The sequence below is a fragment of the Saimiri boliviensis genome, chromosome 6 (assembly GCF_048565385.1).
Source record: "Saimiri boliviensis isolate mSaiBol1 chromosome 6, mSaiBol1.pri, whole genome shotgun sequence".
Taxonomy (NCBI): domain Eukaryota; kingdom Metazoa; phylum Chordata; class Mammalia; order Primates; family Cebidae; genus Saimiri; species Saimiri boliviensis.
Window position 1 is genome coordinate 121,239,977 of NC_133454.1, and position 16,312 is coordinate 121,256,288.

The following is a 16,312-nucleotide window of genomic DNA, read 5'->3' on the forward strand; positions in this document are numbered from 1 at the left end:
CTTTTGAAGGATTGCAGCTCCCACTTCCCTTCAGCACTTTTAAGATGCAGTGAACTAAGGCCAGGCATGGTGGATCACACCTGTAATCTCAGCACTTTGGGAGGCTGAGGCGGGCAAATCACTTGAGGTCAGGAGTTTGAGACCAGCCTGGCCACTATGGTGAAACCTCATCTCTACTAAAGATACAAAAAATTAGCTGGGCATGGTGGAGCACACTTGGAATCCCAGCTACTCAGGAGGCTGAGGAACGAGAAGCGCTTGAATCCAGGAAGCAAAGGTTGCAGTGAGCCAAGATCATGCCACTGCACTCCAGCCTGGATGACAGAGTGAGACTCCGTCTCAAAAACACAAGAAGAAATGATAAATGGATAAAAGTTGGAGAAGACAGATATGCTAATTACCCTGATATGATCACTAGAAATTGTATATATTGAAATACCACTATGTACCCCATTAATATGTACAATTATTATGTGTCAATTAAAAAATAAAATAAAATAAATAGCTGGATGCAGTGGCTCATGCCTGTAAGCCAAACATTTTGGGAAGCGAAGGTGGGAGGATCACTTGAGCCCAGGAGTTCTCCAAGATCAGCCTGGGCAAACTAGGGAGAGGTCTTGTCTACTATAAATTAAAAAAAAAAAAAAAAATCACTGGGCGCAGTGGCTCATGCCCTTAATCCCAGCACTTTGGGAGGCCAAGGCGGGAAGATCACAAGGTCAGGAGTTCGAGACCATCCTGGCCAACATAATGAAACCCTAGCTCTAAAAAAAAAAAAATTAAAAAAAAAAAAAACAAAACTAGCCGGGCCAGTGGTGTGCACCTGTAGTCTCAGCTACTCAAGAGGCTGAGGCTGGAGGATTGCTGGGGCTGGGGAGTTTGAGGTTGCCATGATCATACCACTGCACTCCAGCCTGGGTGACAGAGTGAAACCCTGTTTCTAAAATAAATAAATAAATAAAAAAATAAAGAATAAAGTACAGGCAGGCCCTAAAGGTCTAGAGTAGGGTAGGGCCAAAGGCAGTGGAGCCCATCATAGGCTCCCTCTGCATCTATCAGGCTCACCTCCTGGGGTCGCTGTGAGGATGGACGGACATGAAGACCCTACAACCTATGGAGTGTCCCTACAATCGTATCATCATTTGTTTGCCGAGATTTTGCAACCCCTGCCCCCACTGCTAAACAACAGTCGATTTCTTAGCAGCTCTGACCTTTACCTCCTTATCTCTCTGAGGTGGCCCTGAAGCCCAAGCGTTACAGAGCCAAACGTGGTTAAGAGTAAAAGTGGCATTAGAAATCATGGTGTCTGGCAATTCTCAGCGCCTGGAGCTGTTGAGACTTTCATTCTGCTTCCGTTGAGACTTTCATGGGAAGCCGGGGCTTTTAGGGGAGCGTGTCCTGACCCTCAGCTGTGTACAGAAGGAAGAATCACCTGGGTGATTTGACCAAGTCCAGGCTGCCCCCAGCCCAGGCCTCCCCTCCATGCAGGACCAGGCTGGTGATGTTCACTGGCTCTCCTGGACTACCCCTCCAGGCCAGGAGAACCAAAGGCTCAGAGCAGGAGGGGTTGAGGGGGCTCACAGGCCCCTTCCTCTGCTGGTCCATAGCAGAATGGGACTTTTCCTTCTGCCTGTTCCTTTTATTTTATTTTATTTTTATTTTTGCTGAGACTGAGTCTGGCTCTTGTTACCCAGGTTGGAGTGCAATGGCATGATCTCAGCCCACTGCAACCTCCGCTTCCCGGGTTCAAGTGATTCTCTTGCCTCAGCCACCTGAGTAGCTGGGATTACAGGTGCACGCCACTGGGCCCGGCTAATTTTTTTGTGTGTACTTTTAGTAGAGACAAGGTTTCACCATGTTGCCCAGGCTGGTCTGGAACTTCTGACCTCAGGTGATCCGTCTCTGCCTCCCAAAGTGCTGGGATTACAGACATGAGCCACTGTGCCCGGCCCTGCCTGATCCTTAACCCATTGCTCCTTGTCCTGAGGAGTCACATCTACAGCGTCCAAGTGCCCCTATTATGATGCCGCTTGCTCCCCTTCTGCTCATCTTCTTCAGATCCAGTGCCTGCTTCTAGAGCCTCTGTGCCACGTGGCATGCTTCCCATCCCCTCTGTCCTGGTCCCCTCCCCAGCCTTGCTGTCCTTCTTGCCCAAGTGGCGTCTGGTGCAGAGAACAGAGAGGCCCCCAGGTGGACTTGGCAGAGCTTTGCAGTGCTCACCGTGGCAGGTGGCAAAGTGCTGTCCCAGGGGCTTTAGAAGAACCCTAAGCAGAAACCATCAAGAAACCTCAGGAACTTGGCCAGGAGCAGTGGCTGACACCTGTAATCCCAGCACTTTAGGAGGCTGAGGTGGGCGGATCACCGGAGGTCAGGAGTTCGAGACCAGCCTGACCCACATGGAGAAACGCTGTCTCTACTAAAAATACAAAAAAAATTAGCCAGGCATGGTGGCACATACCTGCAATCCCAGCTACTCAGGAGGCTGAGGCAGGAGAATCACTTCAACCCGGGAGGTGGAGGTTGTGGTGATCCAAGATCACTCCATTGCATTCTAGTCTGAGCAACAAGAGCGAAAACAAAACAAAACAGAAACAAAACAAAACAAAATCAACCTGTCCATTAGATCTCCCAGTTCTGGTGGGGGAGGTTAACTCAGGAGGATCAGCTGGAGGAAACAGAGAGGGTGAGTGGAGGGGTGGGGGCTGGAAGTTCCTAAGATGGTCTGTCCTACCCCTGAGACCACCCGGCATCTTTCTGGTCAATTAAGTAAAAGAAGCCGTCCTGAGCTCAGTGGGTGACTGGTCGTGTGGGAGCAGAGCAGGCCTCTTAGCCCACAGCTCAAAGGCCTGGCCTTGGCGCTGCACTGAGCCTTGGCGCTGCACTGAGCCTTGGCAGGGAGCCCACTGCAAGGTTAATCTTCACCTTCTCTGGCTCCACATCTCCTGGAGGAAGAGAGCAAAGCCTTTGTTCCCTGTGCTGTAAGAGGAGTCTGGGGCCTACCTTGCCAAAAAAGACTGCATTTGTAAGTGTTCAGTAGATTTGTGTGTACAAAGAGAAGTAGGCAGAAGCATTTTCACCCAGAGAGGACGTTTCATTACCCTCATCCTTGACGCGTGAGGGTCAGGCAGTCTGTACAGCCAGTGACGGGAATGCCTGACTTCATGGGGCACTAAAAAGAAAACAGAAGGCTATGTTCTGTCCTTGTGAAAGCAAAGGGTCCCTACTGACAGCATAGCTTGTTATCTATGGCTCTGCTTAGTCAAAATGACACTCCAGGCTGGGTGCGATGGCTCACGCCTGTAATCCCAGCACTTTAGGAGGCCAAGGTGGTCAGAAGGTTGAGACCAGCCTTGCCAACGTGGTGAAACCCCATCTCAAAAAAAAAAATGACACTCGATGTATTTATTTATTTTTAGAGACAGGGTCTCTCTCTGTCGCTCAGGCTGGAGTGCAGTGGCACAATCTCAGCTCACTGCAACCTCTGGCTCCTGGGTTCAAGCGATTTTCTTGCTTCAACCTCCCAAGTAGCTGGGATCAGTCACAGCTGTGCACCACCACTCTCGGCTAATTTCTGTATTTTTGGTAGAGACAGGGTTTCCCCATTGTTGGCCAGGCTGGTCTTGAACTCTTGACCTCAAGTGATCTGCCCTCCTCGGCCTCCCAAAGTGTTGAGATTATAGGCGTGAGCCACCACACTCAGCCCACGCTCCTTATAAATGTGTAAACACTTTATGCAGACAAGAAAGGTTTTCTGCTTCTGTGAGTATCCCTTCGAGTAATCGGATGAAAGGGAAAACAGCCCCAGAGAATTTCCAGAGTGTTCCCTGGAATCTCCAGATTCCAGCACATTCGATGCTCCTCGGGACTTCTATATTTGCTGTTCTCTCTGTCCAGATGCTCTTCCCTAAATCTCTGCTGGGCTGGCCTCTTAGCACAGAGGGCTCAGCTGAAGAGCCAGCTCCTAGCAGCCTTCCCTGACCCCTCCTCAAAGGGGTGCATCTCCCCAAGACTAAGTCCCTCTCCATGCCGTCGCTGTTTTGCTTGTAATTAACACTGTTTCCGTGGCATATACCGACTCTTTCCAGCCTCCACTGACTACAGTGTGAGCTCTCTGAGAGTCATCGGGCGCTGTCATCATCACTGCTGTATCCCAGTGCTTAGACGGGTACCTGGCACCTGGGCCGTGTTCAGTCAGTATTTGCTGGATGGGTAGATGGAACTTGGGTTTGGATGGAGTGAGGAAGAAGATGGCTTGGAGAGACAAGTAGAGCCAAGAAGACAAGTGGCCTTTTCTTTCTTCAGCTTTCCTCTTCACATATGGCCCTGAGGGACAGATTGCTGAAGAAAGAGGCAGCCCACTGTCCCTGTCCCTGGAAGCACCTTCACCAACCAGGGGCTGGCGTTCTCCCCATAGGCTGGGCCAGGCAGACGGAGTCTCCTTCAGCCAAGATGCTTCTGGAGCAGCAGACCCACCTCTGCCACCATCCTTTACTTAAACTGGAAGACTCCCAGCCCCTGTGAACAAATCCATCGGGAATTCTCTGTCTGGTGTGGGGCTGTAACTCAGGGAACTCCAGGCTGGAAAAAGTGGGATGGGCTCACGTGGCTTGCAGAACTTTAAAAGTAAGTGACCTGGCCAGGCGCAGTGGCTCACGCCTGTAATCCTAGCACTTTGGGAGGCCGAGGTGGGTGGATCACGAGGTCAAGAGATCGAGACCACCCTGGTCAACATGGTGAAACCCCGTCTCTACTAAAAATACAAAAAATTAGCTGGGCATGGTGGCGCATGCCTGTAATCCCAGCTACTCAGGAGGCTGAGGCAGGAGAATTGCCTGAACCCAGGAGATGGAGGTTGCGGTGAGCCGAGATCGCGCCATTGCACTCCAGCCTGGGTAACAAGAGCGACACTCTGTCTCAAAAAAAAAAAAAAAAAAGTAAGTGACACCATTGGGAACAGGCTGAAGGAGCTAAGTGTCTTCCTTTTTTTTAGATGGAGTTTCACTCTTGTTACTCAGGCGGGAGTACAGTGGCACGATCTCAGCTCACTGAAATCTCTGCCTCCCGGGTTCAAGTGATTCTCCTGCCTCAGCCTCCCTAGTGGCTGGGATTACAGGCGCCCACCACCATACCCAGTTAATTTTTTGTATTTTTAGTAGAGATGGAGTTTCACTATATTGGCCTGGCTGGTCTCGAACTCCTGACCTCAGGTGATCCACCTGCTTCAGCCTCCCAAAGTGCTGGGATTACAGGCACCCACCACCATACCCAGTTAATTTTTTGTATTTTTGGTAGAGACGGGGTTCACCATATTGACCACGTTGGTCTTGAACCCCTGACCTCAGGTGATCTGCCCGTCTCGGCCTCCCAAAGTGCTGGGATCACAGCTGTGAGCCAGTGTGCCTGGCCCAGGTTTCTTTCAGTTTGGGCAGCTCACAGGCCCTTCTAGTTATTCTAGTATCCAACGTCCCCTAACTCTGCCTTGTGCTGTTTCTAATTGGATTAAACTTCTCAGAGGCAGAGCCCTAGAGGGAGATTCTTTTGCCAATGACTCCTTGAGGGGGAACTCTCAGGATGAAAACCATTGTTGGTGGGGAGCGGGGAGGGGGCACGCAGAACAGGACAGGTGCAGAAGCAGAGCAAAGCTGTTCCAGCTCTGGTCTGACTTGGCCTGATCCCTGGGAAGCCGTGGAGTGTGAACAGCACCATAGAGTTGTTCCACCTTGAAGGCCTTTGTCCCCATGGCCCACATGGTCACTGGGTGCAGGTCACTCCCTGGGGAATGCAGTCATTGGGTGGATTTTGTCAGCCAAAGGCACTGCTGTGAGCTAGCAACAGCCAGCACTCCCACTTGCTGGAGACAGGGATCTGGGTGGGCACCCACAGTGTCTCCTGCGGCCTCCAACCTTGCCTGCCTTCTACTGTCCAGAATGAACGCCCCTTCTCTTGAAGGTGCCATGGCCTCCGCCATCCCCCACCTCCAAGACCCCGCCTGCTCCTCTGAAAGGCCTCACCGTCTCCTCTGCGCCTTTGATTCCCACATGGCTTATTTATCCCCATCATGTCTTCCTATTCGACTCTCCCCTTCCTCCTGGGGTGTGGGCCTTGTCCTTGAGTGTCCTTGGAAGGACACTCATCTGCAAATCCCCTTGTGTCGCTAACGAGGCCTGGCACAGAGCTGGGCACCTCTGAGGTGTCCTAGAGTGGACGCTGCTGGACTTGGGGGACACTGAGTTTAGGAGGCTATTGCCCACGACCTGCCCAGGGTCTCGGGCTGCAGGCAGAGCTGGGACCAGAACCCATACCGACACTTGAATCCTCCCCTGTTGTCAAATCCTGATTAGGGTACATTTTTTATTTTATTTTGTTTTATTTATTTATTTTGAGACAGAGTCTCATTTTGTCACCAATCTGGAGTGCAGTGTTGCGATCTCGGCTCACTGCCACCTCCCCCTCCTGGGCTCAAGTGATCCTCCTGTCTCAGCCTCCTGAGTAGCTGGGACTACAGGCACGTGCCACCGTACCTCGCTAATTTTTTGTATTTTTGGTAGAGGCGGGGTTTCACCATGTTGCCCAGGAGATCTCAAACTGCCTGCCTCGACCTCTCAAAGTGCTGGGATGAGCCACCTCACCTGGCCAGGGTACACATTTTCTTTTTCTTTTTCTTTTTTTGGAGATGGCGTCTCACTCTGTCACCCAGGTTGGAGTGCAGTGGTACAATCTTGGCTCACTGCAACCTCTGCCTCCTGGGTTCAAGCAATTCTCCCACCTCAGCCTCCCAAGCAGCTGGGATTACAGGTGCGTGCCATCACGGCTGGCTAATTTTTTGTATTTTAGTAGAGACAGGGTTTCACGGTGTTGCCAAGGCTGGTCTAGAACTCCTGACCTCATGATCTGCCTGCCTCGGCTTCCCAAAGGGCTGGGATTACAAGCGTGAGCCACTGCACCCGGCCTGGGGTACATATTTTCTAATCCACTCTCCTGGTTTCAGTGTTTTGTGTTTCTGGGTATTAGGCTTGCTAGGATTTCTAACCTTTGCTTTCCTAGAACAGAAAGCTCCAACTTCGTGTATAATCTTACTGAAGTTGACCCACTGCTCAGGAAACAAAATAAGAATTAAAATCCCCAGGGGAATTACCATACACACATATTGCAAAAACCTCCGAGGTCAAGTGTGTGGGATTTCCAGAGGAAGTGAAAGTCAGGACCAGCAAGAATATCAGACCAGCTGGCCAGAGCCCCACCCCAATGGCTAGCCTTGCCCTGCAGCGAAGAACAAGCTTACTTCCTCTAAGCCAGAGCTCATAAGACCCCCTCCGACCCAACACTGGGCTGCATGTTAGTGCCACTGCCATGGTGGGTCCCCTGAGAGTCCAGGAGGCCTTAGAAAGATTCCGAGGCCTGGCCGTGCATGGATTTTGCTCCTTAAAAATGTCTCTCGCTGGCTTACACCTGTAATCCCAGCGCTGAAGTGGGCAGATCACAAGGTCAAGAGATGGAGACCATCCTGGCTAACATGGTGAAACACCGTCTTTACTAGAAATGCAAAAATTAACTGGGCCTGGTTGTGCATGCCTGTAGTCCCGGCTACCCGGGAGACTGAGGCAGGAGAAACACTTGAACCTGGGAGGCAGAGTGGGCTGAGAAGGTGCCACTGCACGCCAGCCTGGGCGACAGAGCGAGACTCCATGTCAAAAAAAAAAAAAAAAGAGTCTCTCCTCTCTTTCAAATGAGCAGTTGCCCCAGAACCCACCCTAACACCACCGACGAATGGATGGAAGGACAGAGAAAGGCAGAAAAGACCCCCCGCCAGGACTCTTTGGAGGCCAGTGCTGTCTCTCTGTTCTCTAACAGGGCTAGGAGAGGATGGGCCCGTGGGGAATTGTTCTGATCCAGAGCCAGGGCAGCAGCTGTGCTGTGCCTCCAAACTGTTCTGGAGGAAGAAAATAGTGCAAAGAAAGACGTATTCAGGGCGGCAAGCGGCCTCCCTCTCCGGCTCAATCTCCCTCTTTCTCTCTGAAATTCTTCACACCCACAGGCATCAGCTTTTTCTGTCCCATGATGTCGGGGGTGGAGATGGGGGATGGGAGAACTGGCTGCCTGACTCTGCCTGATCAGCTGGCTGCAATCTGTAGGTCGTGGAGCACCTGGGATCCAGACGGTTCCCCAGACACCAACTGCCAGCCCTAAGTGTCCTCCATTTGCTACCACCGAGGGGGCCAAGGATTTTTCTTTCCCACAAACCGCATAACTGGACTCGAAGCCTTTTGTTTTAGGAGAGCTTATTGAAGAGTTGATGGGAAAAGCATTGACAAGATGGGCGAGGCTCCCAGCTTCCCCAGGGAGGGTGACCAGGTCAGGACTTCACAGTGTGAATTTGTGCTTATTTGATTTGGATAGTTGGTTAGGATGAAAAAGAAGCCATTTTTCAGCATATGTATGGCCACCTCCCCAGACGAGTTTCTCTTCTGTTAATAAAATAGGAAGCAAGGTCATACCATGTTCAAAGGTCAGATAACGCTGAGTGTGGTGCTCATGGCTGTACTCCCTACTTGGGAATCTAAGGTAAAGGGATTGCTTGAGCCGGGGAGGCAAAGTCTGCAGTGAGCCGCGAACATGCCACTGGCCTCCAGCTTGGGTAACAGACTGAGACCGTCTCAAAACAACAACAACAACAACAACAACAAGTTTAGATAAGATATTTTGGTGTGGCTGAATATGGCGGCTCATGCTTGTAATCCCAGCACTTTGGGAGGCTGAGACTGGCGGATCACAAGGTCAAGAGATGGAGACCAGCCTAGCCCATGTGGTGAAATCCCATCTCTATTAAAAATATAAAAAATTAGCTGGGCATGGTGGTACGCACCTCTAGTCCCAGCTATGCGGGAGGCTGATGCAGGATAATTGCTTGAACCCAGGAGGAGAGGTGAAGGTTGCAGGGAGCTGAGATGCACCACCAAACTCCAGCTTGGTAACAGAGACTCCATCAAAAAAAAAAAACCAAAAACATATTTTGGCTCAAAATCTATCATGAACCCCCAAAATTCTGCCCAGGTCAATCCAGTCCAGTGAGAAGAATATTTTGCTTTACAAATTTGTTTCCCGAAAGAGTTGGACCTGAGTTCATTTGTCTCTTTCTCCAATGCCTTAGAAATTAATGGTGTAGGCTGGGCGAGGTGGCTCATGCCTGTAATCCCAGCACTTTGGGAGGCAGAGGCAGTTGGATCATCTGAGATCAGGAGTTTGAGACCAGCCAGGATAACATGATGAAACCCTGTCTCTACTAAAAACACAAAAAGTATTCAGGCATGGTGATGGGTGCCTGTAGTTCCAGCTGCTCAGGAGGCTGAGGCAGGGGAATTGCTTGAACCTGAGAGGTAGCTAAGATCGCGCCACTGCACCCCAGCCTGGGTGACAGAGTGAGACTTTATCTAAAAATAAAAAGGGGAGGGCACAATCATTCAATAAATGGGGCTGGATTAACTGGGTATCCATGTTCAAAAGAAAAAAATTGAACCTTACCTCATACTATGTACAAAATTTACTCAAAATGGATCAAATGCCTAAATGTAAGAGCTAAAATTACCAAACTCGAAGAAGAAAACATAGGGCTGAGTCTTCATGACGTTGGATTTGGCTGTGGATTCTTAGATATGACACCAAAAGTACAAGCAAGTAACAAAAGAAACAATGGACGTCATCAGTATCTAAAGCTTTTGTGCACCAAAGACCACTGTCATGAAAGTGAAGACATAACTCGCAGCATGGGAAAAATATTTGCAAGTCATATATCTGATAAGGGTCTAGGATCCAGAACACAAAAAGAACTGTTAAAACTCAGCAATTAGGCCAGGCACAGTGGCTCACGCCTGTAATCCCAGCACTTTGGGAGGCCGAGGCGGGTGGATCATGAGGTCAAGAGATCAAGACCATCCTGGTCAACATAGTGAAACCCCATCTCTACTAAAAATACAAAAAAAATTAGCTGGGCATGGTGGCACGTGCCTGTAATCCCAGCTACTCAGGAGGCTGAGGCAGGAGAATTGCCTGAACCCAGGAGGTGGAGGTTGCGGTGAGCAGAGATTGCGCCATTGCACTGCAGCCTGGGTAACAAGAGCGAAACTCTGTCTCAAAAACAAAAAACAAAAAACAAAAAAACAAAACAAAAAAAACCTCAGCAATTAAAAGCAAACAAACAAACAAATGAGCAAAGGACTCAATTGTACATTTCTCCACAAAAGATCTGCAAATGTTCCATAAACATGGTGCTCAACATCATTAGTCCTTAGGGAAATGCAAATAAAAACCACAATAAGCTCACACCTGTAATCCCAGCACTTTTGGGAGTCCGAGGAGGGCAGATCACAAGGTCAAGAGATGTAGACCATCCTGGCCCACATGGTGAAACCCCACGTCTCTACTAAAAATACAAAAAATTAGCTGGGTGTGGTGGTGCACACCTGTAGTCCCAGCTACTTGGTAGGCTGAGGCAGGAGAATCGCTTGAACCCAAGAAGCAAAGATTGCAGTGAGCTGAGATTGTGCCACTGCACTCCAGCCTGGTGACAGAGCAAGACTCTGTCTCAAAAAACAAACAAACAAACAAACAAACAAACAAAAAACCACAATGAGATGCCACGTTCCACCCACTAGGATGGCTATAACTAAAAATGCTGAAAATAACAAGTGTTGGTGAAGATGTGGAGAAATTAGAACCTTCATACATTGCTGGTAAAATGGTACAGCTACTGTAGAAAACCTTTTGGCAGTCTTCAAAAACTTAACCATAGAATTACCATATGACTCAGGAATTTCACTCTTAGGTATGTACCCAAAAGAAGTGAAAACAGGCCAGGCGCGGTGGCTCGTGCCTGTAATCCCAGCACTTTGGGAGGCCGAGGTAGGTGGATCACGAGGTCAAGAGATCGAGACCATCCTGGTCAACATGGTGAAACCCCGTCTCTACTAAAAATACAAAAAATTAGCTGGGCATGGTGGTGCATGCCTGTAATCCCAGCTACTCAGGAGGCTGAGGCAGGAGAATTGCCTGAACCCAGGAGGTGGAGGTTGCGGTGAGCTGAGATCGCGCCATTGCACTCCAGCCTGGGTAACAAGAGCGAAACTCTGTCTCAAAAAAAAAAAAAGTGAAAACAAAAACTGGTACTTGAATGCTCACAGTAGCACTACGTGTTAAAAACGCGCACTTTGAATGAAGAGATCCCCGAAAGAGGCTTTGTGTGAGCAACATAGCTGTTTATTCACCTGGGTGTGGGTTGGCTGAGGCTGAAAAGGGTGTTAGTGAAGGGCAGTGGGATAGGACTTGGTTTTATAGGTTTGGGGTGGGCAGTGGAAAGTTACAGAGTAAGATCGGTTACAGTGGTAGGGGTAGGGGCAAGAAGTATACATTACCATAAGTATAGTTATGGCTGGGCGTAGTGGCTCACACCTGTAATCCAAGCACTTTGGAGGCCAAAAGGGGCAGATTACCTGAGTTCGGGAGTTCAAGACCAGCCTGACCAATATGGTGAAACCCCATCTTTAAAAAAAAAAAAAAAAAAGTTCAGTTACAATGGCGGGTGGGGTAAGAGTAGTTAAGATGGTAGGGTGGGGTGAGGAGTATTCACATTATCATAATGACAGTTAAGATGGCAGGGTGGGGTGAGCAATCTTAACCTGGGGAAGCTCTGCCAGGCTATATGGGATAATGGCAAACACAGGCGGGGGGTGGGAGGGTGGGGGGATTGGGATGGGAATTGGGGGTGGTGATCAGCCGAGGCAGGCAGCACTTCAGATTTTCTGGATCTGGGCTTGCACATGGAGGCCTGACACTATGTATAATAGCCAAAGGTTTGAAACAACGCAAATGCCTTCAGCTGGTGAATGAATAAACAAAATGTGCTATATTTATTCATATCATGGAGTTTCTTCAGCCATACAAACATGAAGTATTGATAGATGCTACTGCATGGATGAATCTATACAAGACGCCAGACACAAAAGCCCACATATTGTATGACTCTATTTATACAAAATGTTTGGAATAGGCAAATCCATAGAGACAGCAGGTTAGCGGTTGCTAGGGACTGGCGAGAGGGGCAGTGGAAGTCACTGCTCAACAGATACAGAGTTTCCTTTCGGGGAGATAAAAAAGGTCTGGGATTAGATGGTGGTGATGGTTACACATTTTGAATGTATAAATTCCACACTTTAAAAGGAATTCTACACTTTGGTTAAAATGGTACCTATTATGGGATGTGAATTTTGCCTCAGTAAATTTTGTACCCAAGCGAATCAAGGAATGGGCCACACTCTGAGATTGAATTATGAGTCCTTTATTATGCCAGCGACTGAGAGGTGGCTAACACCCAAAATTCTCTCGGCTCCTAAGAAAAAGTTAGGTGTTGGCTGGGCGTGGTGGCTCATGTCTGTAATCCAAGCACTTTGGAGGCCAAGGTGGGCAGATCACCTGAGGTCGGGAGTTCAAGACCAGCCTGACCAATATGGTGAAACCCTGTCTTAAAAAAACAAAAAGAAAAGAAAAAGAAAAAGTTAGGTGGTCTTTTATACTCTAGTTTAAAAAGGGAGGGGGAACCTAGCTGAAGCAAATTTTTCACAAAAGTAAGCAAAAAGTTAAAAGATGAACTAGTACATGAGCAATAAAACGGTGCCAGGTGCGAGGGGTAAAGCGGTCATGAAAGACATACAACTTACAGATAATGGGGGCTCCGGGCGCTCAACGGCACCTACATCCCCAGGCTCTGCTCGTACCACTTAACTCGGCTTTTATCAACAAATGCATTCCTGGAGATGCCCAGTGTCAGCCTGCCCCAGCCACATGCTCTAGTTACATACTTAAAGGTGGGAAAATAACTAAATTGAGGAAGCTAAGATGGAGTCTGTCCGGCTCAAGAAGCTAACATAAAGCCTGAACGGCTTTTAGTCTGAGAAAGAGAGAGTTAGTTTTAGCTGGCAGAAAGCAGGTTATCACATAAAAAAGAAAAAGTTGGTGGCTCACACTTGTAATCTCAGCACTTTGAGAGGCCAAGACAGGAGGATTGCCTGAGTCTAGAAGTTTGAGACCAGCCTGAGCAACATAACCAGACTTTACTCTATAAATAAAAAAATGAGCCAGGTGTGTTGGTGCATGCCTGAAGTTCCAGCTACTCGGGAGTCTGAGGTGGGAGGATCGCTTGAGCCCAGGAGGTTGAGGCTGCTGTGAGCTATAATGGTGCCACTACCCTCCAGCCTGGACAACAGAGTGAGACCCCATCTCTAAAAAAATAAAAGCATTGGGCACAGTGGCTCATGCCTGTAATCCCAACACTTTAGGAAGCCGAGGTGGGTGGATCACAAAGTCAAGAGATGGAGACCATCCTGGCCAACATGGTGAAATCCTGACTTTACTAAAAATGCAGACATTAGTTGGGCGTGGTGGCCTGTGCCTGTAGTCCTAGCTACTTGGGAGGCTGAGGCAGGATAATCACTTGAACCCAGGAGGCACGTTGCAGTGAGCCAATATTGTCCCACTGCACTCCAGTCTGGTGACACAGTGAGACTCTGTCTCAAAATAAATAAATAAATAAATAAAATAAATAAAAAACACGGGCCTGATGTGGTGGCTCATGCCTATAATACCAGCACTTTGGGAGGCTGAATCACTAGAGGTCAGGAGTTCGAGACCAGCCTGGCCAATATGGTGAAAGCCCATCTTTAATAAATAAAAAAAGAAAAATAAATAAATAAAAAACATGGCCAGGGCTAGCTCATGCCTATAGTCCCAGCACTTTGGGAGGCTGAGGAAGGTGGATCACCTGAGGTCAGGAGTTTGAGACTAGTCTGGCCAACATGGTGAAACCCTATCCCTACAAATAATACAAAACATTTGTTCTCAAGTCTGGTTGCTCAAAATCAGGACTCCTAGAGCTGGTCAATTACAGTACGTACTTTTGTTTGGTTAACCCAAAGTCGCAGTGTTAGCCCATGCCCGGCTAATTTTTGTGTTTTCAGTAGAGACAGGGTTTCATCATATTGGCCAGGCTGGTCTTGAACTCCTGACCTCAAGTGATCCACCCACCTCGGCCTCCCAAGTGCTGGGATTACAGGCATGAGACACTGTGCTTGGCCTACTTTTTTTTTTTTTAACAGCCTTAATTAACTTTTTCTTGTATAAAAACACTATGTTGTGGCCACAGCTGGAGCCTGGGTCCTCTACACAGAGACTCTGGTGTGGGTCTTGACAAGATGGTGAGTGAATTTCTGGTAGGGAGACTTGGTGAATACAGTCTTCTTCTACAGGTCTGGTCAGGTAGCTGTAGGTCTTGCAGATGGCATCAAAGCTGGTCTTGGAAGGGTGCCCAGGGTGGCAGTGCAGCTCCTGGCTAAGGTGTAGCAGTCATCGGTACCAGCCATCATCAGCACCTTCCTGGCACCAGGGCCAAGATGATGCCAGTGCTGTTGGGCACAGGGTTACTAGTAAGGTGTACTAGCACAGAGCCACAGTGGTCTGTCACCTTGCAAGGGACAGTGTGGGGCTTGCTGATATTGTTCCCCCAGTAGCGTCTGTGCCCAGAGATTATGGAAAGCTTGGGCAGGATCATGGCCCCTTGGATGGCAGTGGCTACCTCCTTGAAGCACTTCACACCCGAATTGATGTGGCCATTGCAGTCTGAATGGCAACAAGCGCCTTGTACTTGGTGCACTGGCCAGCGCAGGTCTGCTTCTGTGCCAGTACGATCTTTAAAATCTCATCCTTGAGTGAAGCCCCCAGCAAAAAGTAATAATGACATCAGACTCTTTGATGGGGAGGGAGAAGAGATAGACCTCCTCCAGGGACTTGATCGTCATGTCCTTGACCAGACGGGCCAGCTTGGTGACGAACATCCACTCCTTATCCTCAGCCTTGCCTCCAAGAGCTGCACTGTCTTGGAGGTCTCACGGCCCTGGCCTGGAACCTGGCCCTGACCCCAGCCCCAGATTGCCAGTGCTGAAGCCTCCCCAGAGACTGCTGCAGCTCCTCATCCCAGGGACCCATTTGGTGTTTTCTCAGAGAAGAAGCTGTCATCTTCTTACATGAGAAATGTAAAAACTATGTTTCCCACATTGTTGTCCATGTTTTGTGCTAGTTGCAGCTGAATGCATTCCTGTGCCATCAATCATGTCTACTTTAGAGATAAACAGGTTCTCAAAAAAGGGGAGGTCTCCCTTTGAAGCCAGCTTGTTTCCTGGAACTGGAGATTCAGGTGGAAGGGGAGAAAAGTCCCTCTGGCTGGGGGTTAAGCTGGGGATGAGGAGTGGAGTTTCTGGCAGAGAAGTCTTGGGGTAAGGACAATACTCGCTTTCCTATGACAGGGCCTGAGGATCTTCCTCGGCCCAGGTCACAGTGTAGCAGGAGCGGCAGCGGGAAACAGATCTCTCGGACACCGAACACAGGAGGAAGGAGTTTATTCACTCGGGAGCAAGGTGGCATAGTTGCCTAACAGCCAAGCTCCCCTAACAAAAGGAAGGTTCCATCTTTATACAGGCTTATACTTTAGATGTAACATGTGGAAGAATCTTAGGTTAATAGCTTAACATATGAAAAGGGTCTTGGTTTACAGTCTCAGGAATTATATATGAAAAGGGTTTCAGTTTACAGTCTTAAGAATTACATATGAAAACGGCTTTGTTTTACAGTCTTAGGAATGAAAAGGGGAAGTTAATCAGAGATGCCTGGGTCTCCCTCTTCACTAGGCCTTGGCCACATGAGAAGTCAAAGATGCCTCTCCTGAGCTGAGTACCAGGGAGCACTCCCTGACACTAGTAGGCACTGGTGTGTGTGGGGAAGATGGCAGTAGCCATGGATAGTGACTCAGATCAGAGACCCAGCTCCAGTCCCTGCTCTGCTATGAACTGCCTGTGTGTCAGTGCCTCAACCAATTCCTTAGGGCAAGTAATCTGAGCCCTCACCCATGAATAGGACACTGTGTGCTCACAGCGAGGCTCCTGCCCAGGTCCCCTGACCTCTGAGGCTCTTCTCAGAAACATGAGTAAATCCTGGCAGGTGAGGGATCCAGGAGAGCGACAGAGGGCTTTGTGTCACAGCCAGGACACTGCAAGTATCCATCCTCCAGGCATGTGGCTTCCTGAGGGCTAGGACCAGTCGAGGTGGGGGTGGGGGACTAAGATTCTGCTGTGAGCAATGCAGAGTAAGGAAAGGATCCACATTCCAAGGACCATGGCTTTGCTGCCAGCTGACTCCCACTCCACATCAAATACTCCCCCATCCCCCGCTTGCTTCCTGTTTTCCTGTTGCTGGGGCAGTCAGCACCGAGGCCAGG

General features: G+C 49.1%; 1 pseudogene; it reads right to left on the minus strand.

The window, feature by feature from the left end:
• Positions 1-14,163: 14,163 nt before the first annotated feature.
• Positions 14,164-15,106, minus strand: LOC101032439 (small ribosomal subunit protein uS5 pseudogene; annotated as a pseudogene).
• Between the last annotated feature and the right edge of the window lie 1,206 nt (positions 15,107-16,312).